The sequence below is a fragment of the Triticum dicoccoides genome, chromosome 5A (assembly GCF_002162155.2).
Source record: "Triticum dicoccoides isolate Atlit2015 ecotype Zavitan chromosome 5A, WEW_v2.0, whole genome shotgun sequence".
In the NCBI taxonomy this organism is placed as follows: Eukaryota; Viridiplantae; Streptophyta; class Magnoliopsida; order Poales; family Poaceae; genus Triticum; species Triticum dicoccoides.
Genome location: NC_041388.1, coordinates 33,672,315 through 33,692,718, shown reverse-complemented (window position 1 = coordinate 33,692,718; position 20,404 = coordinate 33,672,315). Strand labels below are relative to the sequence as shown.

At 46.3% G+C, this 20,404-nt stretch overlaps 1 long non-coding RNA gene, 11 other non-coding genes and 1 pseudogene across 12 annotated transcripts; all 13 read left to right on the top strand.

The window, feature by feature from the left end:
- The first annotated feature begins 253 nt into the window (after positions 1 to 253).
- On the top strand, positions 254 to 870 carry LOC119296873. Its single transcript, XR_005145426.1, has 2 exons — positions 254 to 347; positions 452 to 870. It is a non-coding gene; the product is annotated as an uncharacterized LOC119296873 (long non-coding RNA).
- Positions 557 to 691, top strand: LOC119304708. The gene has a single exon (XR_005148425.1). It is a non-coding gene; the product is annotated as a small nucleolar RNA snoR80 (small nucleolar RNA).
- Positions 871 to 1,013: 143 nt separating the features above from the next.
- On the top strand, positions 1,014 to 1,106 carry LOC119304570. The gene has a single exon (XR_005148357.1). It is a non-coding gene; the product is annotated as a small nucleolar RNA R38 (small nucleolar RNA).
- Positions 1,107 to 1,158: 52 nt separating this feature from the next.
- LOC119304698 lies at positions 1,159 to 1,248 on the top strand. Its single transcript, XR_005148418.1, has one exon. It is a non-coding gene; the product is annotated as a small nucleolar RNA snoR20a (small nucleolar RNA).
- A 179-nt stretch (positions 1,249 to 1,427) lies between these two features.
- Positions 1,428 to 1,509, top strand: LOC119304692. The gene has a single exon (XR_005148412.1). It is a non-coding gene; the product is annotated as a small nucleolar RNA U61 (small nucleolar RNA).
- Positions 1,510 to 1,600: 91 nt separating this feature from the next.
- LOC119304715 lies at positions 1,601 to 1,689 on the top strand. Its single transcript, XR_005148432.1, has one exon. It is a non-coding gene; the product is annotated as a small nucleolar RNA snoR14 (small nucleolar RNA).
- Positions 1,690 to 2,185: 496 nt separating this feature from the next.
- LOC119304572 lies at positions 2,186 to 2,274 on the top strand. The gene has a single exon (XR_005148359.1). It is a non-coding gene; the product is annotated as a small nucleolar RNA R38 (small nucleolar RNA).
- A 48-nt stretch (positions 2,275 to 2,322) lies between these two features.
- On the top strand, positions 2,323 to 2,411 carry LOC119304696. Its single transcript, XR_005148416.1, has one exon. It is a non-coding gene; the product is annotated as a small nucleolar RNA snoR20a (small nucleolar RNA).
- Positions 2,412 to 2,595: 184 nt separating this feature from the next.
- Positions 2,596 to 2,674, top strand: LOC119304691. Its single transcript, XR_005148411.1, has one exon. It is a non-coding gene; the product is annotated as a small nucleolar RNA U61 (small nucleolar RNA).
- An 89-nt stretch (positions 2,675 to 2,763) lies between these two features.
- Positions 2,764 to 2,852, top strand: LOC119304712. The gene has a single exon (XR_005148430.1). It is a non-coding gene; the product is annotated as a small nucleolar RNA snoR14 (small nucleolar RNA).
- Positions 2,853 to 4,070: 1,218 nt separating this feature from the next.
- LOC119304492 lies at positions 4,071 to 4,161 on the top strand. The gene has a single exon (XR_005148308.1). It is a non-coding gene; the product is annotated as a small nucleolar RNA SNORD96 family (small nucleolar RNA).
- Positions 4,162 to 4,392: 231 nt separating this feature from the next.
- On the top strand, positions 4,393 to 4,464 carry LOC119304555. Its single transcript, XR_005148354.1, has one exon. It is a non-coding gene; the product is annotated as a small nucleolar RNA R66 (small nucleolar RNA).
- Positions 4,465 to 4,794: 330 nt separating this feature from the next.
- LOC119304547 lies at positions 4,795 to 4,890 on the top strand (annotated as a pseudogene).
- The last annotated feature ends 15,514 nt before the right edge of the window (positions 4,891 to 20,404 follow it).

The window sequence follows — 20,404 nt, the reverse complement described above, 5'->3', positions numbered from 1 at the left end:
GTGCAAGTAAGTCTTCTTTTTGAGAGAATTTAGAGAGTGCGGGCTGTCCTACGGTGAAGGAGTGGGTCGAGCCGAGAGACGCGTCTAATCCTCAGCCGGCCCAATGTGGTGGACTCCTGAAATCTCTCTGATTAGCATCTGGCCCGGTAGCCCAGCAGGCCGATGCGTGCGCCCGCCCCAATCTGCTGCACCCGACGAAAACCCTAGATAAATCCCCACCTCCTCGAGAAAAACTATTAATCCCCACCAACGCCGTCTCCGTACCCACAACCTCAAAGTTCATCCCCTGCGCCTGCGGGCTGCGGCTCTCTCCCCCTTCTCCCTCCATCCGCGTCGCTCGTTCAATGGTACGGTTCGTTTCTTGTTCCTTTCGATGGTCGATGAGAGATTGTAGCAGTGATGACAGATTTGTGGACTAGAGTTTCTGATGCCATTGCTGCCTCTTGAGCAGCGTCTGCAGACAACCCCTTGGCTGTCTGAGCTCGCAGATCTCATCCATCCCCATCGCTCGGCCGTTCTTCTCTTTTTGTTTGGTTTGGTTTGATGCGCGTTCATTACCAATTCCTGAGGATGATTTGCGTAACTCACGGTAATTAGTCTCGGACGCTACACACCATTCTCTGATGTGTGGTTATATCCTGATTGGTGGCGTCCTCCGTGCCAGCTTATCCTGGAAACGCCACATATATTCACGTGCCGTCCTCTCTGTTTCCTTTTCTTTTCTTTGTGTTATAGACTTGTAGTTTTTTCATGTTTGATAGGAAGATCTGATGGATTGTAAATCATTTATTTTTTCAGTTTTGCTAAAGCACATCTAGATGTGCCATAAGTATTGCACATCTAAGTTCTATGTCATTGATCTTACATTGAGATTCGTGTGGATATTTCGATTTTCTTTTTTCTTTTTCTCTTTTATGTTTGATTCACTCACTTAGATGTGCAATAACTAGAGCACATCTAGATGTGCCCTAGACACATCCTATTTTTTATTTTTTTGTCAAACTGATTAATATGGACGTGGATGATGAGATCACAAGTAAAAATACAGTTATCCCTGTCTTACTTTCTCTGAAGGGTGCTGAGAATACTGAGAATCTGACACGATTACTGTGCACTATTCTTTTCCTATCTTATTTTGATCGTCTATATAAGATGTTGGCCGGTGATTACTTGTATTGGTTGCTGAACAGGCACATTGATTGCCTGGACTCTGTCAGACATTTTGCATGAACTAGGACGGTCTGAGGCTGCATTCATCAAAGGTTGTCATAACTAGCGGTTATTTGTCTAAATTGCACCGATATGGTTAAATAAATCATTTTTATTGGACGGTATCTGTAGCATCTGTGTTTTTTTTTTCCGACTTATTCGTATCCCATGAGTCTTTTTCCTGTTGGAGATTATTGGTTTTTGTGCTAAGCAATCGCCGGCAATAAGGAACGACGAAACCTGTGCCGGAGGCGGATGTGCCGATGTCGGTAACACAACCCTCCAAGAAGTTCTGAGCCCCCTTCGATCAAGTTTCCCGTTGTTTTCTGGATGTTTATTCCTCCGAGTATTGACATGTTGGATTTATTTCGACGATGGATTTATTTTCGATGCGAGGTTATGATGTTATGTATGATAGTCTGTCAATCCCCTGATGTCACAATATGAAGACACACATACATCCCGACAGGCTCTGATCGCAACTCTCCCGCTCCCTGATTCCCTTCTCTTATTTTCGTTACCCCTACAATTTTGTTTGGTTTTAAATATGCTTTTTATTGCGTCTTTCATCAATCCAATAAAAGATGCTCCATGGCGTTTCAGGCAGATAAAGGCTTGGCCGAGAATGAATTAATGTTTTGAACATGTTTGATAAACAAATTTTGGGACTGTCAAAATATTGTTTTGTTTGAACCAAACTGAACAGCTTGCATTCCAGTATCACAAGGATTACTGACAATGCTCATTCGTCAAGTTTTTGTGGGTACAAATTGGCTTAGGCGTCTTTTTTGTTGTTATGAATTGGTGGCGTTCTCTGTGCCAGCTTATCCTGGATCCGCATATATTCACGTGCCCTACTCTCTGTTTTCTCTTCTCTTCTTTTCTTTGTGTTATTTCTTGCTAGTTTGATAGGAAGATCTGATGGACTGTACAACCATTTGATTTTTTATTGATTTCTTGAACTGATTAGTATGGGCATTGTGATGAGATCACAAGTAAAAGTACAGTTATCCCTGTCTTACTTCCTCGGAAGGGTGCTGAGAATACTTTGAATCTGACACCATTACGTTGCACTATTATTTTCCCATCTTCTTTTAATCGTGTAAGATGCTGGCCGGTGATGACTTGTATTGGTTGCTGAACAGGCACATTGATTGCCTGGACTCTGTCGACATTTCGCATGAACTAGGACGGTCTGAGGCTGCGTTCATCACCACACATAAGGTTGCCACAACTAGCAGTTATTTGTCTAAATTGCACCGATACGGTTACTTAAATTAGTGATTCTTATCAGACGGTATCTGTAGCATCTGTGTTTTTTACGTATTCGTATCCCATGAGTCTTTTTCCTGTTGGAGATGATTGGTTTTTGTGCCAAGCTATCGCCAGCAATGAGGAACGTAACCTGTGCTGTAGGCGGATGCGCCGATGTTGGTAACACAACCCTCTAAGAACTTCTGAGCCCCCTTTGATCCAGTTTTACGTTGTTTTCTGGATGTTTATTTCTCTGAGTATTGACGTGTTGATTTGTTTCAAGGATCTATTGATTTTGATGCGAGGTGATGATGTTATGTATGATAGTCTGTCAATCCCCTGATGTCACAATGTGAAGACACGCATACATCCCGACAGGCTCTGATCGCATCTGAGTTCCACTCCCCAATTCCTTTCTGTTCTTTTTGTGATCCCTACACTTTTGGTTGGTTTTAAATATGATTTTTAGGGTCTTTCATCAATCCAACAAAAGATGCTCGATGGTGTTTCAGGTGGCTAAGGCTTGGCCAAGGATGAAATAATGTTTTGAACATGTTCAATAAATAAATCTTGGGACTGTCAATATATTGTTTGGTTTGAACCAAACTGAACAGCTTGCATTACAGTATCACAAGAATTACTGTCAATGCTCATTCATTTGAGATATAATTGATGTTTGTGGGTACAGACTGGTTTTTGTTTCTTTAGTTGTTGTGAAAGTGCGCTCTGATTAACGAAATTTGTACGATAGTTTTATCTATTATATTGGTTGCCATGTTGAACGTGAACCATGCTTGTCTCCAATGAATCGTCTGGTGTGCCTTTTTGTCTTTGAAAACATCATACCGAATCACATGTAAAATTGGCTGTTTCAACTCATGGCTTCAATACTCTTAGCTTTCTCTTAAGCCAAGAAAAGCCCAACTGGCTCAGACGCACTGCGAGTACACTGTTTTTGAGTAGTATAATTGCTTCGTCTGGTATGGCCTACTTGTCAATGATCCATTATTAGTCTTGTTTGTGCTATCTGTGGAGTACATGGTTATGCCTATCTTACATGTTGGAATTGCTGTCAGATTTTGAAGTGACAAAAATTTATGCGGCTTTATGAGGTTTTAACAAGTGTCCTTAATTTTGTTGTATTGGCTGGAAATGTCAGTCCCTTCCTACAGTGTGTGTGATTTTCTGTGGGTCCTTGAGGGATTCTCTCTGACCTAGCTTGTTCTTGTAGTATTTATTAAAATTGATATAACTTGGGCCTAATGGTCCTTCTCTGGTAGCTACAAGCATATTGGGCCAGTGATCAGTTTCAGGCACTGATCAGATCCTGGGACTTCATGCCTCTCTGATATATTTGTAGATGTTTTTCTGCTAGGAAATTTATGGCAATGATGATATATTCTCAAAACATTTTCAGTTGCCGCTAAAAGTGCTTTTGCACAGCCAGGCTTGTGAGCTAATGTTGTTAGATCTTTTCTCATCCTTCCCTTTTTGCTCTTGATACAATGTCTTGTCCTTGGATGTCTGACTGCAATTCTGACGTCCAACCCCCAAAAAAGTTTAGATTTGATCTATGTAACCTGTATGTTTGTGTTTTTGTTAATGTTTGTCCGGTGATGAAAATCTTGTTAATCATACCATCTTTCGGGACTGATCGGTCGCTATGCGTCCATGCTGCATTCCGTAATTCTGAGGACAAATTTATCAGGTTTTGAGTGTTAGTTCATGTTGAACAACACTTTTTGTTCGGAATCATGTGACTTGAGCTCCTTGATGATTCAAACCCTCTGTTATATTTCACCAGGCTTGAATTTTCCAAAAGGGAAATACTTTATGCGATCTGCTTCGCCTACTGTTCGGAAATACTTTATCGTTGTATGTTTGATGGTTTTAAGTTTCTTTTCTCTTCAGTTCAGTCAGTTCTGTGAGTCCAGTGATGGCACATGTTTGAGACCTGAGTTTACTTTGTTGATGAACATCATAAGCATAATCCCTATGCTCCTTTTGCTTGATGGAGATGTATTTGCCTAGAATGCATTATCTGACAGCTCGACCATCATTCACCATGGTACTTTCCTTGTTCTGAAATTCTCCTATGGGGAAGAAGTGGAGACTTGAACTGAGGATACTGCATTTTAATTTTTTTTCCTAGTGTGTTTTCTTTCATATGGATCCAAGAGTGATCTATTTTTTCTTGTCTATTTGTTTTTGCTATTTGGCAGCCTTGTCTGAAAAAACTAAGCTGTTGATAATTATACAAATGTTCTAAGGTTGCCCTTGGGAAATTTATTTGTTTTTTACTATCTTGTTCTCTGGAGGGCAACCTAAATACTTTATAATGATGATCAAACTAAATACTTCCGTTCTTCTGATGCGCCATCTCATGGCGTGGTGCGGAAGCAATTTGGAGACCAGAACCGAGGAAATTCTTTATTATGAATGTCTTCTGTCCGCCCAAAACAATGTTGTTTATATCATGTTTTCCTCTTGTAGTTGGCAACGCGAAAATGTTCTGTGTTTATTATATCAAATCGTGTTGTTACCTGTCTTCTGGCACATTTATTAACATAAGAATAAGAATATGTCCATATTTTTACTAGTGTATGATTTTATTTCTTTAGGTTTTTGTTTTGTTTCTGATTTTGTTGCCTATTCCCGCATTCATTTGGTCCATGGAAGCAAACACTCAATTGTTTGTGAGTTATAGAACTCTTATATTCAGAACATTGTTTGACCATCTCTTAAGTATGTATTTTGTAACACTTCCAAAATTCTTTAGATATCTAGTCTAATTTTCTGTTTGTTCTTTTTTCAAGAAAACGCAAAAAGGCTTTTGCGTTTCATTATATTGAAAAGAGAGATAGTTTGTTACGTCCTCCTAGGAGGCACCGGTACAGACAAAACACAAGAAAACATCAGTGGACGTCCCAGGTCTGTGGCAGGATGACACGCAGGCCTCGGGCACCCGCGGTTGCCCAAAGCGTAGCTTCTTCTTTGATCCTTGCTACCAAGACGCTAGTCGATGGGTTGCAGCATTGAAGACGCAGTCGTTGCGATGTTTCCAGGTCATCCAAGGGATCAGCAACGTTGTGGTTGTGAGTCCTTTGTGCATCAGCTTGGGCGTGGCCTGCCGCGCCGTGCGCCACCAGACCGACATGGAGCCTTCACCATTAGGCGCTGCATGGTAGGCGCAGCCAAGACAGGACGTCATGCCAAACCTGCTTGGTGAAGGGGCAGTCCAGGATCAGGTGGTTCATCGATTCCGGCACCTGATCACAAAGCGGGTAGCGGGGAGGGTGCGGCAGTCTGCGGTGGGCGAGACGATCGACTGTCCAGCAACGTCCCAAGCTAGCAAGCCAGTGGAAGAACTTCACTCGCGGGGGGCCCAGCCCTTCCAGGTAGCTTCCATGTCGGGCAGGATGTAGAGCCGTGGAAGGTGGTGAGGTACGCGGACTGGGCGGTGTATGTGCCTGAAGCATTCCACGTCCAATGGAGTTGGTCCGGTTCAGCGGAGAGGGTGGTATGTTCGATGGCTCTCCAGGTTAGCAAGTATTGGCCAATCTCCTACTCCCTCCCTTTCGAATTAGGGCATGTACAATGGTTGATAAGATAGTCTTATCTTAAGTTTTGCATGTAATTTAGAGATGACAAAGAAAAATGTCTACAATGGGTCATCTCTTAGTCTTATCTTGAATAATTAGCAATTCCTAAAAATGTGGTGAGACATATTGTGCTAAGAGATCATCTCTTGTCTTATCTTAAATAAGAGAAGACAAGCCTTCTCTTATGAGTTCTCTCTCCTCCACCTCATCATTTATTCTATGTGGCACTCCTAAGATAGCACCATTGTACATGCCCTTACTTGTCTTAGATTTGTCTAGATACGGAGATATCTAGCACTAAAATAAGTCTAGATATATCCGTATCTAGACAAATTCAAGACAAGTAATTCGGAACGGAGGGAGTAGATGCCAAGGGTGTCGTGAATGTCTGAAGCCCACATGTGCGCCTGAAGACCGTTGGCCACCGTTCTGCTTTTGCGTCTGCGCTTGGAGATGAGGGCGTACAGCTGAGGAGCGATCTCAGAGATGGATCGCCCGTTGATCCAGCGGTCTTCCCAAAACAATGCTCGCTGACCATCACCAAGAATCATGACGGTGGACGCGAAGAAGAATGCACGTTCCTCACTTGAGAACTGAAGGTTGAGGCCAGCCCATGCTCTGTTTCCATCAGTGCGTGCAAACCAGAGCCATCTGGTGCGCAATAGGCGAGGCCCGCACGCTCCAAGTCGTGGATGCCAAGTCCGCCCAGGCTAGTAGGGCGGCAGACGCGGCGCCAATTCACGTGGCAGTTGCCGCCTTGAGTATCGCCACGGCCGACCCAAAGGAATCCTCTCTGGATCTTCTCAAGGAGTTTGAGGACTTTCGAGCACAAGGAGCTGATGCAGGGGAATTGCATTGAGCATGGACTTGACAAAAAGGTGAGGCGTCCAACCTTGTTCATGAGGTGCGCCTTCCAAGTGGGCAGCTTTCCGGCGGTCTTGTCGATGACGGGTTGCAGCTGGGCGGCCGTCGGGCGTCGCAAGGTGAGGGGGATGCCCATATAGGTGATGGGGAACTCCGCGAGGGGGCATCCCAGGGTCGCGACGGCCGGGGCGACCTTGTCGTCCGCGCAACGGATCATCGTGGCCGTGCTCTTCTGGAAATTGACTTGCAGGCCAGACGCATGACCGAAAAGCTGCAGGATCTCTCTGACCGCCATCGTGTCGCTAGGCGAGGGGTGGCAGAAGAGAATGACGTCGTCGGCATAAAGCGAGATGATGGGGATTGCACGACGGGGGTGTAGCTGTTGCAGGACGTTGAGCTCGGCAGCGCGGTGAAACAAGCGCCCCAACGCGTCAACATCAAGCACAAAGAGCTGCGGTGACACCGGGTTGCCCTAGCGGAGTCCACATCGGTGCCAGATCGCAGGTCCAAGCGCGCCATTCAGGAGGACTCGGGTGTTGGCTGATGATAGCAGGATAGCGATCCAACCGAGGAAGCGGTCGCTGAATCCGTATCGACGCAGGGCCTCGAAGAGAAAGGGTCACAAGACGGAGTCGAAGGCGCGGGTGAGGTCAAGCTTGAGGAGGATGCGCGGGGCTCCCAGATGGTGGAGGAGGCGCGCCGACTGTCGCACGATCAAGAAGTTGTCGTGGAGGCTGCATCCGGGGATGAAGGCGTTCTGGATGGGACTGATCAAGTCGTTCAGCTTGGGCGCAAGGCGCGGGGATAACATCTTTGCGAAGATCTTGACGACGAGGTGGATTAGGCAGATGGGCTTGTAGTCGAACAGGCTGGCAGCGTCGGCGCGCTTTGGGATCAGTGTTATCAGCGCTTGGTTCACGCAGTTGAACCCTCGTCCCCGGAGCGCGTGGAGCTGCTGGAAGGCGCAGACGAAGTCATGCTTGACGACGGGCTAGCAAGATCTAAGGAACTCCGCGGTGGATCCGTCTGGGCCGGGCGCCTTCGCGCTGGCAAGCGCTCAATGGCTTGCCAAATCTCGTCCACTAAATGGGGCCTCCAGGTCGTCAAGGGCGGCCGGCTCTATGATGTGCTGCAGGTCAAGGGTGCAGTCTCGAGGTCGATCAGTCCCGAGCAGGGAGTCAAAGTGCGCAAGGGCCGCCGCGGCCATGTCAGCATGATCAGTGAGCATGGCGCCATTAACCGTCAGGGAGTGGATCATGTTCTTTTGCTTGCGATATGTGCACTGGCGATGGAAGAAGGATGTGTTGGTGTCGCCATCTTTAAGAGAAGAGATGCGCGTGCGCTGTCGCGCCGAAGTTCGCTCCAGCGAAGCGAGGCCGAGATATGGCATCTTGATCTGTCGGCGGAGCCAATCCTCGTGGGGTGTTAGCTGGCGGAGTTCCTGGGCCGAGTCAAGACACAGGAGCAGTTCATGCGAGATCGCGAGCTGGTCGCGGATGTTGCCCACGGCGCGAGCACTCCAGCTTGTGAGCATGCGCGCGGTGGCCTGCATGTGCCGCATGATGCAGCGAAACAGGCTCGGGTCGTCCACCGAAATCCAAGCAGCTGCAACCACGTCCTGGAAGCTCGCAATGCGCGTCCAGTACTCCTCAAAATGAAAGCGCCGGTGCACCGAGGGCAAAGGCTAGTAGTCCAGCAAGAGCGGGCTATGATCGGAGACGATCGAGGCGAGGCAGCGAAGGTGGCATTCTCCACGCCGCTCCTCCCAATCCGCGGTGCATAGGACATGGTCGAGGTGAACCAGCGTGGGCGGGGTCTGCTCGTTCGACCATGTGTATCACCGACCATTGAGGTAAACCTCCTTAAGCGCGAGGTCATTGATAACACGGCGGAAGCGCCCCATCACGCGTCTATTGATGTTCCCGTTGTTCTTGTCTTCATCTTGATAGATCAAGTTGAAGTCCCCGCACAACATCCATGGACTGGCGCAATTGGCGCGGACGCCGCGTATTTCCTAAAGGAACGCGATCTTCTCATGATCCTGCTGCGACCCATATACAATGGTTAGCCACCAAGGGGCATCAGCGTTGGATGGAGTCGAGACCTGGGTAGTGAGCGTGTTGGGGCTGAACATGTGATTGTTAATAGTCACCATCCTGCTCTTCCAGGCCAGTAGTATACCACTGCGAGTGCCGGTCACCAGCAGGTAAACATAGTCATCAAAGTCCGAACCAAGTGTTTCGAGGATAGTAGACATGTGGATGAACTCCATCTTGGTTTCTTGGAAGCAAACGATCGACGCGTCGTAGAAACAATCAACGAGCGAATGGCGGTGCGCCGAGCGCGAGTGTTCAATCCGCGCACATTCCAAACGATAATTTTCAGGCCATGATCCATAGAAGCATGATCGGCACATGGGGCCCACCCGCGCGGCTAGGCCTCGATCGGCCTACCAGCGATGACCGTAGTAACCGGTGCGACAGAGGGGTCAGCGGGGAGCTCGCATCCAACCAGCGCCGCAATGGCCGCAAGGACGGTCTTGGGGATCGACGCAACAAACACATCATCGTATGCTTTCATGGCTTCCGGGGTGATCACCTGATCCACACAGACGATGCCGAGCGTGCGTAGTATCCGCACCTGCGCACGGTGATACGTCTCCAACGTATCTACTTCTCCAAACACTTTTGCCCTTGTTTTGGACTCTAACTTGCATGATTTGAATGAAACTAACCCGGACTGACGCTGTTTTCAGCAGAATTACCATGGTGTTATTTATGTGCAGGAGCAAACGTTCTCGGAATGACCTAAAACTTCACGGAGCCACTTTTCAGAAAATAAGAAAAATACTTGCAAAAGATGAAGGCCAGGGGGCCCACCACCTCTCCACGAGGGTGGGGGGCACGCCTGCCCCCCTAGGGCGCGCCCCCTACCTCGTGGGCCCCTGTTGCCTCTCCGACTCCAACTCCAACTCCATATATTGAGTTTCGGGGAGAAAAAATCAGAGAAAAGAAATCATCGCGTTTTACGATACGGAGCCTCCGCCAAGCCCTAAAACCTCTCGGGAGGGCTGATCTGGAGTCCGTTCGGGGCTCCGAAGAGGGGAATCCGTCGCCATCGTCATCATCAACCATCCTTCATCACCAATTTCATGATGCTCACCGCCGTGCGTGAGTAATTCCATCATAGGCTTGCTGGGCGGTGATGAGTTGGATGAGATCTATCATGTAATCGAGTTAGTTTTGTTATGGTTTGATCCCTAGTGCCCACTATGTTCTGAGATTGATGTTGCTATGACTTTGCTATGCTTAATGCTTGTCACTAGGGCCCGAGTGCCATGATTTCAGATCTGAACCTATTATGTTTTCATCAATATATGAGTGTTCTTGATCCTATCTTGCAAGTCTATAGTCACCTATTATGTGTTATGATCCGTTAACCCCGAAGTGACAATAATCGGGATACTTACCGGTAATGATCGTAGTTTGAGGAGTTCATGTATTCACTATGTGTTAATGCTTTGTTCCCGTTCTCTATTAGAAGGAGGCCTTAATATCCCTTAGTTTCCGTAAGGACCTCGCTGCCACGGGAGGGTAGGACAAAAGATGTCATGCAAGTTATTTTCCATAAGCATGTATGACTATATTCGGAATACATGCCTACATTATATCAATGAACTGGAGCTAGTTCTGTGTCACCCTAGGTTATGACTGTTACATGATGAACCACATCCGACATAATTCTCCATCACTGATCCATTGCCTACGAGCTTTCCATATATTGTTCTTCGCTTATTTACTTTCACGTTGCTATTGATATCATCACTACAAAATACCAAAAACATTACTTTTACTACTGTTACCTTTTGCTACCATTACTACTACTATCATATTACTTTGCTACTAATCACTTTGCTGCAGATATTAAGTTTCCAGGTGTGGTTGAATTGACAACTCAGCTGCTAATATTTGGGAGTATTCTTTGGCTCCCCTTGTGTCGAATCAATAAATTTGGGTTGAATATTTTACCCACGAAAACTGTTGCGATCCCCTATACTTGTGGGTTATCAAGACTATTTTCTGGCGCCGTTGCCGGGGAGCATAGCTCTATTCTTTGAGTCACTTGGGATATATATATCTGCTTATCATTATGAAGAACTTGAAAGATCCAAGAACCAAGATTTATCCCTCAACTACGAGGGGAGGTAAGGAACTGCCATCTAGCTCTGCACTTGATTCACCTTCTGTTTTGAGTAAGCTTCCGACACCTAAACCTGCTTCTGCTATTCGTTCTGATATGTCGCATGTTATTGATGATGCCACTTCTGCTATACATGATACTTATGATGAAACTACTTCTATGCTTGATACTACTGTGCCACTTGGTGAATTTATGGATGAACAACTTGCTAGGGCTAGAGAAATTGAAAATATTGAATTTGATGATACTGATGAAAGTGATGATTAAGAATCACTTGTTATTCCTAAGGGTTATGTTTTTGATCAAGAAGCTTCTTTCGCTATTCTAGCTTGCAAAAATAGAAATGAACTAAAAAGGTTATTAGCTAAATGGAGTAAGCAATCTCTAAGTGCTAGAATGAAACCTGACCCTGCTTTCGCTGCTTCACCTATCTGTGTTACTGATAAGAATTATGAATTCTCTATTGATCCTGATATAATTACTTTGGTAGAATCTGATCCTTTTCATGGTTATGAATCTGAAACTGTTGTGGCACATCTTACTAAGTTGAATGATATAGCTACCCTGTTTATTAAAGATGAGAGAACTCGCTACTTTTATATCCTTAAAATATTTCCGTTCTCATTAAAGGGTGATGCTAAGATATGGTTTAATTCTCTTGATCCTGGTTGTGTGCATAATCCCCAGGATATGATTTATTACTTCTCTGCTAAATATTTCCCTGCTCATAAGAAACAAGCTTCTTTAAGGGATATATATATAATTTTGTGCAAATTAAAGAAGAGAGTCTCCCACAAGCTTGGGGGAGACTTCTCCAATTACTTAATGCTTTGTGTGATCATCCTCTTAAGAAAAATGAAATACTTGATATCTTTTATAATGGACTAACCGATGCCTCGAGAGATTACCTGGATAGTTGTGCTGGTTTTGTTTTCAAGGAAAGAACACTAGATGAAGCTGAAATTTTATTGAACAATATGTTGGCAAATGAAAATAATTGGACACCACCAGAGCCAATTCCTGAGCCTATTCCTAAACCAACTCCGAAGAAGAGGGGTATTCTATTTCTCAGTCCTGAAGATATGCGAGAGGCAAAGAAATCTATGAAAGAAAAAGATATTAAAGCTGAAGATGTTAAGAATTTACCTCCTATTGAAAAAATACATGGTCTTAATTTACCGCATGTTGAAGAAACATATGATCTTAATCCTTTACCTATTGAAGAAACTCATGGTCTTGATAACCCGACACATGTAGTAAAGGTAAATTCTCTTTATACATATGATAAAGCTAAAATCCCATTTACTAAATTTGCTAGCCCATGCTTAGATGAGTTTGATAAATTTATGGCTAAGCAAGAAGACTTTAATGCTTATTTTGGTAGACAATTGAAATACAATTCAAATATGCTTGAACACTTGGGTGATTATATGGCTAATGTCAAAGGTGAACTTAAACTTATTAGTAAACATGCTTCTATGGTTACCACTCAAGTAGAACAAGTACTTAAAGTTCAAAATGATTTGCTCAATGAATTGAATAGTAAGAATAATGATAATGCTGTTAGAGTGGCTACTAGAACGGGTAGAATGACTCAGGAACCTTTGTATCCTGAAGGCCACCGTAAGAGAATTGAGCAAGATTCTCGAAGAAATAATATAGATGTACCTAGTTCTTCTAAAAAAAAGAAAAAGAAAAATGATAGGACTTTGCATGCTTCTAGTGATCCTATTGTTGAAACACCTGAGAATCCAAATGATATTTCTATTTCTGATGCTGAAAGACAATCTAGTAATGAACCTGAAACTAGTGGTAATGTTAATGATAATGTTCATAATGATGCTCAACCTAGTAATGATAATGATGTAGAAATTGAACCTACTGTTGAGTTTGTTTCGGGGAGAAAAAAATCAGAGAGAAGAAATCATCGCATTTTACGATACGGAGCCGCCGCCAAGCCCTAAAACCTCTTGGGAGGGCTGATCTGGAGTTCGTTCGGGGCTCCGGAGAGGGGAATCCGTCGCCATCGTCATCATCAACCATTCTCCATCACCAATTTCATGATGCTCACCGCCATGCGTGAGTAATTCCATCGTAGGCTTGCTGGGCGGTGATGGGTTGGATGGGATCTATCATGTAATCGAGTTTGTTTTGTTAGGGTTTGATCCCTAGTGTCCACTATGTTCTGAGATTGATGTTGCTATGACTTTGCTATGCTTAATGCTTGTCACTAGGGCCCGAGTGGCATGATTTTAGATCTGAACCTATTATGTTTTCATCAATAAATGAGTGTTCTTGATCCTTTGCAAGTTTATAGTCACCTATTATGTGTTATGATCCGTTAACCCCGAAGTGATAATAATCGGGATACTTACTGGTGATGACCGTAGTTTGAGGAGTTCATGTATTCACTATGTGTTAATGCTTTGTTCCGGTTCTCTATTAAAAGGAGGCCTTAATATCCCTTAGTTTCCATAAGGACCCCGCTGCCATGGGAGGGTAGGACAAAAGATGTGATGCAAGTTATGACTATATTCAGAATACATGCCTACATTATATCAATGAACTGGAGCTAGTTCTATGTCACCCTAGGTTATGACTGTTACATGATGAACCGCATCCGGCATAATTCTCCATCACTGATCCATTGCCTACGAGCTTTCCATATATTGTTCTTCGCTTATTTACTTTCCCGTTGCTATTGATATCATCACTACAAAATACTAAAAAACATTACTTTTACTACTGTTACCTTTTGCTACCATTACCACTACTATCATATTACTTTGCTACTAAACACTTTGCTGCAGATATTAAGTTTCCAGGTGTGGTTGAATTGACAACTCAGCTGCTAATACTTAAGAGTATTCTTTGGCTCCCCTTGTGTCGAATCAATAAATTTGGGTTGAATACTTTACCCTCGAAAATTGTTGCGATCCCCTATACTTGTGGGTTATCACGTGGCGTTCGGCCGTGGGCGGTGCCCCGGTCTTCGTCTTGGCCGCGGTGGCCAAGCGCCCATGCCGAGGTTGGGCAAAGTTCAACGGCTGTCTTCTCTGCTTATGGCTAGGAGTGGGGAGGACCGAGCTGAGCTATCTGGTGGCCGCAGCGAGGAAGTCGCCAAGGGTCCAGGAGCTTGTCGAGGGAGCAAGCAGGCGGCTGCGGCAGAGCATGACAAGGGGGTGCAAAGCATGTCACACTTCTGATGGTGGGTGTTGGCGTCTGAATCACTTCCTCATCGGAAGGGCCGTCAGCCATAGGGCCAGAGGGCGACGGCCTGGGAGAGGCCTGGCTTTGGGGCCTTTGGAGGATCTGCACCTGGGTTTGGGCCGCCGAAGGGCTTGCGGGCTGGCAAACAGACTCAGCAGCAGTGGAGGAAGTAACCCGCAAGTCATGGGGTGGTGGCAAGGCGGCATCAGATTGGAGATCGCGCGCGTCCATCCGGGCGGGTTGGGCAGTGTGTAGTCCAGCGGCGGCAGGCGCAGACGCGGACAAAGCGACGCTTTGTCCCGACAAAGGGTCAGCATCCATAGCAGTGATGGGTGGCACCATTGGCTGGGAGTCTGGGACCTCGCTGCAGGTGGGCTCGTTAGCAGTAGTCGCGCCCTCCAGGTCGCTAGGCGACACATGTGACGGGGTCGCGTCGGGCCCGACGTCAGAGGGGGAGGGTGGGGATTGGCGCTAGCAGTTGGGGGTCAGCTGGCGCAGCGGCATGCATGTCCACCTGCTGAGGCGACCCTATCGGGGGAGTTGGCACCAGCGGTTGGGGGCCGGCTGGGGCAGCGACATGCACGGCCACCCGCTGGGGCGATCCTGTCGGCCTGGGATCTGCTGTCGTCACAGCCTTGGCGAGCGCAACCTCCTTTCTTTCGTGCTTTCTCTTTCCTCCCCTCTTTCCTCTTTTGGCTTTCTGACGAGGGGGTGGCCCTCAGTGCGGTTGGCGGGCCAGGCGTCCATGCATAGGTCCGAGGGGGGCATAGTCGCCGGCGACAGTAGAGTACGCGCGGCGGCGCAGGCTCCGGACTAGGCAACGGCGACGACCACGCCATCAGCACGCTGTTGGCCACGGGAGCGCGTCCAGCCAGCGGTGTCCATAGCCATGCCGTCGGCGCGTCCGTCCGGTGCGACAGTAGTGCGGCGGCGATGGCGGCCGCGACCCGGGCCGGGGTCGGCGTCGGCATCGGCATCATCGCCACCCTCGTCACTAGCTGGTGGAGCGTTGATGCGAGCGTGGGCGAGGTCGACATCCGAGCGGGCGAGGGCGATGGAAATCGGGTACATGAGGGTGGTGACAGTCGGGGGGATGAGGCAGGGCGGCCCGGAGTAACCTAGACGATCTCCAGTATTGCGGCGCGACGGATAGCGGCCAGGTCATGAGTTCGACCGAAGAGGTGGAAGGTGGCGAGGTCTGCACGGGAGCGCGTTAGGGGGTGGAGGCGCTCAATCCAAACGCTAGCTCCAAGGATGTGCTCCGCCGTCGTGAGATGCCAGGCATGAGCGGGGATACCGCGGAGCTCGAGCTCAACACGGTATTCAAACCCGACGGAGCCGGCATGGGCAAGCTTGCACCATGGGTGTAATGACAGGGAGAAGCGCGGGCTACGGATGTAGTGGTCTCCGTTCATGCGGTCCTTGGAGGCGCGGGAGCCGAAGATGATGAGGAAATCCTCAGGCTTGTGCAGGTGGGTGGTGAAGTCTCCGTCTTCAAAGCCGAACATGGAGTACATGAGCTGGGCAACCTCATCGGCGGTCACTTGGGGCCGCGTTCCCGTGATGGTGGCCACCATCGCACGGCTCAGCACCTCTTTCATCTCCTCCATCTCGACGGAGCGCGATGTGATGATGCGTGCTGGCTCAGCTGCGCACACAGGCACTGCCAGAGTTGGAGGCGGGGAGCGTTGTGCTTCGTGGGGAGCGGTGTACCCGGGGACGGCGGGCGGGGCGCGGCCGGAGCGCCGGTGGTACTCGTCGCATCCGCGGGATTCGTGGCCAGAAACAAGACACCGCCTGCACCGGACATCATTGGTGCAGTCACGTGTAGGAGATATGCCCTAGAGGCAATAATAAATGTTATTGATTATCTCCCTGTTCATAATTAGGTTTATGTTCCATGCTATAACTTCTATGGTTCTCGAGTCTGCAAATAAAATGAGGCTCGGAGGAAGACTCATATGCACGTGTGGAATAATAAACGATAAAATGTATTCCTAGTCTGGCCTCTAAGACTAGCTCAAGTGTTGCATGATGGTTATGTTTTCCTGATCATGGGCATGTCTATGCCAGCAACTTTGAGGGCACAATGTTAGAGGAACATTTGTGTTGAATCGACCCGAATTGATGTTATGCTATCAGATACATTCATCACAAGTTTAATGGTACATAACATAGAGATGGTTAACGTTTGCATGATTCCTTAAACCATGAGAGTATCGAGTTTCTTCATGCTTGCTTCATGAACTTTGGGGTTTGTTAAACGTCATCCGTAAATGGATGGCTATTACGGCGGCTTACGGGTTCATGGAAAAGTATGTCAAGTAACTTGATAGCTCAAGATTGGAATTTGCTCCTCCGATGATGGAGAGATATTCTCAGGCCCTCTTGGTGTTACGGTATCCATAATCGTCTGGCCAGCCACCTTGTGATTTGATCACTGGGATGCCAGAACACGGAAACGAGAAAAGAGAACAAAACCGGTAACAAGGTAACTTGCATGGTGGACAAATTGTTCGTCCATGGGGATGCAATAAATCTCACCTCAGGTGTTTGTGACATATCGCGAAGCAACATGAATAGCTCACTACAACTGGAGGTTCACTCGAATATTTATTCGTGTGGGTATAGGGGTCAATATGGCTGTCCATGGCTCCAATGTTGATCATTGATCAGAAGGGGTTCCGAGTCATGTCTATACTTCACCGAACCTATAGGGTCACACGCTTAAGGGTCATCTATCTACTGAATACTAGACAGGGAGTCTGAGAGAAAATCATCGAAAAAAGTTTCGGACACCGAAAAGTTTTGGACAGCGGAAAAGTTCCGCAGAGAGAGGTCACCGGATGAGTTTCGGTGAAACCGAAAAAGTTTTTTCGGGGTATGCCATTAAGTCAAAATGGTTTCGGCACATGCCTGATAATTCTTGGAGGGTGCTAGAATCATTCTGGAAACTTTTTGGAATTTTCAGAAATAAAAACCGGAAATGTTCCGGAGCTGCCGGAACCGGTTCAGATGCTTTTCGCAGATCAAAATCACTAAACTGGAATTGTTCCAGAACACGTTGAAAATTATTATGGTGGGTACTGGAAATGTTCAAAGCCCATATAAATATTTTCAGTTCGAACGGACGCTGAAAAATGTCGTCGTGAATAGTGAAAATGCTTTTTGGGATATTTTATGGAAAGCCACCTTTTGGGGCCTTGCCCAAAAGATCTAGGGATGACATGGAAGGGTGGGAAACTCCTTTTGGGGGGGCCCACAAGGGGTGGGACGTTCATGGGTGCAGCTCATCCATGGGGCCCCACTTGTCCCTTGTTTTCACTCTTTAGGTCCTTGGGAAGGACTCCATTTCATGTGGGTTTTGGATTTTCTTGTAAAACCACCCTACCCCTTGGGATTTCCTATAAATATAGGTGGAGGGGCAGCCCTCCACTCTCATCCCTTGCTCTCATACACATGCCATGCATTATCTGGCTTCTTCTCTCCCTCCCACGGAAAGAGTTTCATAGTGCCGTAAGGCTATCTGGGTTCCGGCAGGAACTAGTTTTGGACGGCGAAGCCCTGCCGGATAGATGACACCGTATGTGTGCAACTCTGTAGAGAGATCGTAGTTTTGGTCTTAGTTCGTGAGTGCCTCCTGAAGGGCTGTCCGAGTGACAATCCGAGTTCTGTGAATCATCCTGAAAGGTTGTCCGAGTGACCGTCCAAGTTTTGAGGGTCCTCCCGAAGGGCTGTCCGCGACACTGTCCGAGGGACTGTCCGACCGCCTCCCGAAGGGCTGTCCGTGGGGCGGATGAGGGTATACATCCTCGCGGTTGGGAGGTTGTAAATCCTAGCTGCGGGGATCTGCACCGCCGTTCATCATCGACTCTACTTCCGCTGCGCTACAAGTCGGTAACGAAAAAAATCAAACCATGTATGCAGTCTCCATAGTGGTCCTGGGCTGGTGCGTAGGTCGGAAATTTTTTGTTTTCTGCTGCGTTATCCTACAGTGGCATCATGAGCCAGGCTATGCGTAGATGCAGGTTGCGATGTAGAATACATAGAGATGTATGGGTGTTGCACAATATAATTTGTAGTAGATGAGTTCTATTACTGAAAATTATTTGTGCGGGTAGCAGATGAAATCTATTACCCGATGTTCTTGTTGCTTCCCTGGAATTTGCATATTTCTGATCTTGATAATGGCATGGTGGATTTTTAATGTTCTGGCAATCCGCAATCCTGATTGATCAACAAAGTGCTAACAGTTCGTTGAAATCCACCATAGTTAGAAAGAAAGATGAAATTTCACAGACAAAAGGGCAATGCAGATATGATCTGCACGGGGGTCATGCGTATGACGAAGTTCAGTATGGGGCTCGAGACTTTATTATCTCGTGTTTCATACACCCCGCAATGTTAATCTAGCGACTTGAATTATCATACTTGATGATGGACGTTGGTAGCTTCGATTTATTTCGAAACCTTAGAAGCCACGAAAAACAAGTTTTTGCATGAACCGATTAGAGGCCTCTAACTTGGTTTTGTACGAGGGTTTGCATGTGCATGTGATGTGGTATAGCAATGCTCATAATAATTTGATTATGTATGAGATGACTATATGATGTAATTAACATGACCTGCATGTCATGATTCGGCATGATGGCTGGAGCCATATGATTGCACTTTAATGACCTACGTGTCAACCTTAAGTAATGCATTTATTTTATCCGCTATGGAGATAGCGATATTATCTGGTGCATCGACAAGGTGGTGGCAATCTTCGCGAAGGTGAACACCAAGGCGAATGCCGAAGACGAAGAAATACTTGACTTCTCCGTCAGAAGAGGCTATACCATATCATGCTATTATGAATTGCCTGAGATGTTTATCCCTCTTGATGCACCCTTCTTGATTGCGCGGTAGTCGCTTTTTATTAGGGTGATCTCTCACTTAAAATATCAAAGTAGTTAGTGTTCACCCAAGTGTAGCACCATCTGAAATTCGTATCGTTTCAGGGTGCGCCATGTACACATGAGCAGGAACGAATCGAGAGGAATGAGGCGGGTGAGGTCAGACCTCGCAGCAAGATCACTTGGTTGTCTTTGACGTTCAGGCAGGAGAGTCCGGAGCTCGGAACACACCCATCGAAAGATGAACAAGAATCACATAGAGATGTGATCGGCAAGTTGGCCTACCGATTGAAATTCGTGTCATCAGTGATGAACCCGTCAATGGCATCGAATAGAAATATGGATCTTGAATCACTCTAAATCGATTATGAGAGATATTGATTTGAGTGGGAGCGCACTGTTGAATTAACATGTTTAATTCTCAGTGCAATTAATTATGAACATTGTCTAAGTGTTTCTTGCAAAATAGTTGTAGAATAATGGTTCGCGTTTCCACCTTCCCTGTTAAAATTGAATAGCTGTTAAATATCTGGTTAAAACTTTACGATTGGTAACGTAATGTGAGGATTGTACTAAAAAATGTCGAGAAGGACTTTGTCCTATCGCATGCTTTTCGTATCCTCCCGCTAATGCTATGGATCATGTGACTCTCGTCCTTTGATCCAAAATCTAGAATTCTGTTATGGTAAAATGGAATATGTTTGCTTCCATGAAACCCAAACTTCGAAAGTTGGGATAGTTATATGATATTCATGGAACTGAAAATTATTTTCAGATACAAACAAAGCAATGTTTGTTTGCAGGTATTAGTAAAAGTATTTACTATGCATTCGACTGTTGGGAAAGGGATCCAGAAGAACGCCTGTCATATAATGAAAGGTGAATAAAACAACAACTTAAAGAGAAAGGAAGTGTCCAAAGGGTGTTAGTATGACTTACACGCCTAGGAAGTCCGGGGCTAACGTCACTCTTAAGTTGGTGCTTCTTTTGCGAGTAGGAGAAATACTAAAAGTTAAACGGTTAGAGGTAAAAAGGCAAAAAGAAAGATGACTGGAATATCCAGCTCATGTATGAATGTCATACAAGTTTTTGATGTATAGTAGGCTGGTCAAAGATATAGTTCTTGGGAATTATGGTTAAACATGTTAATCACTAATTATTGGGTAT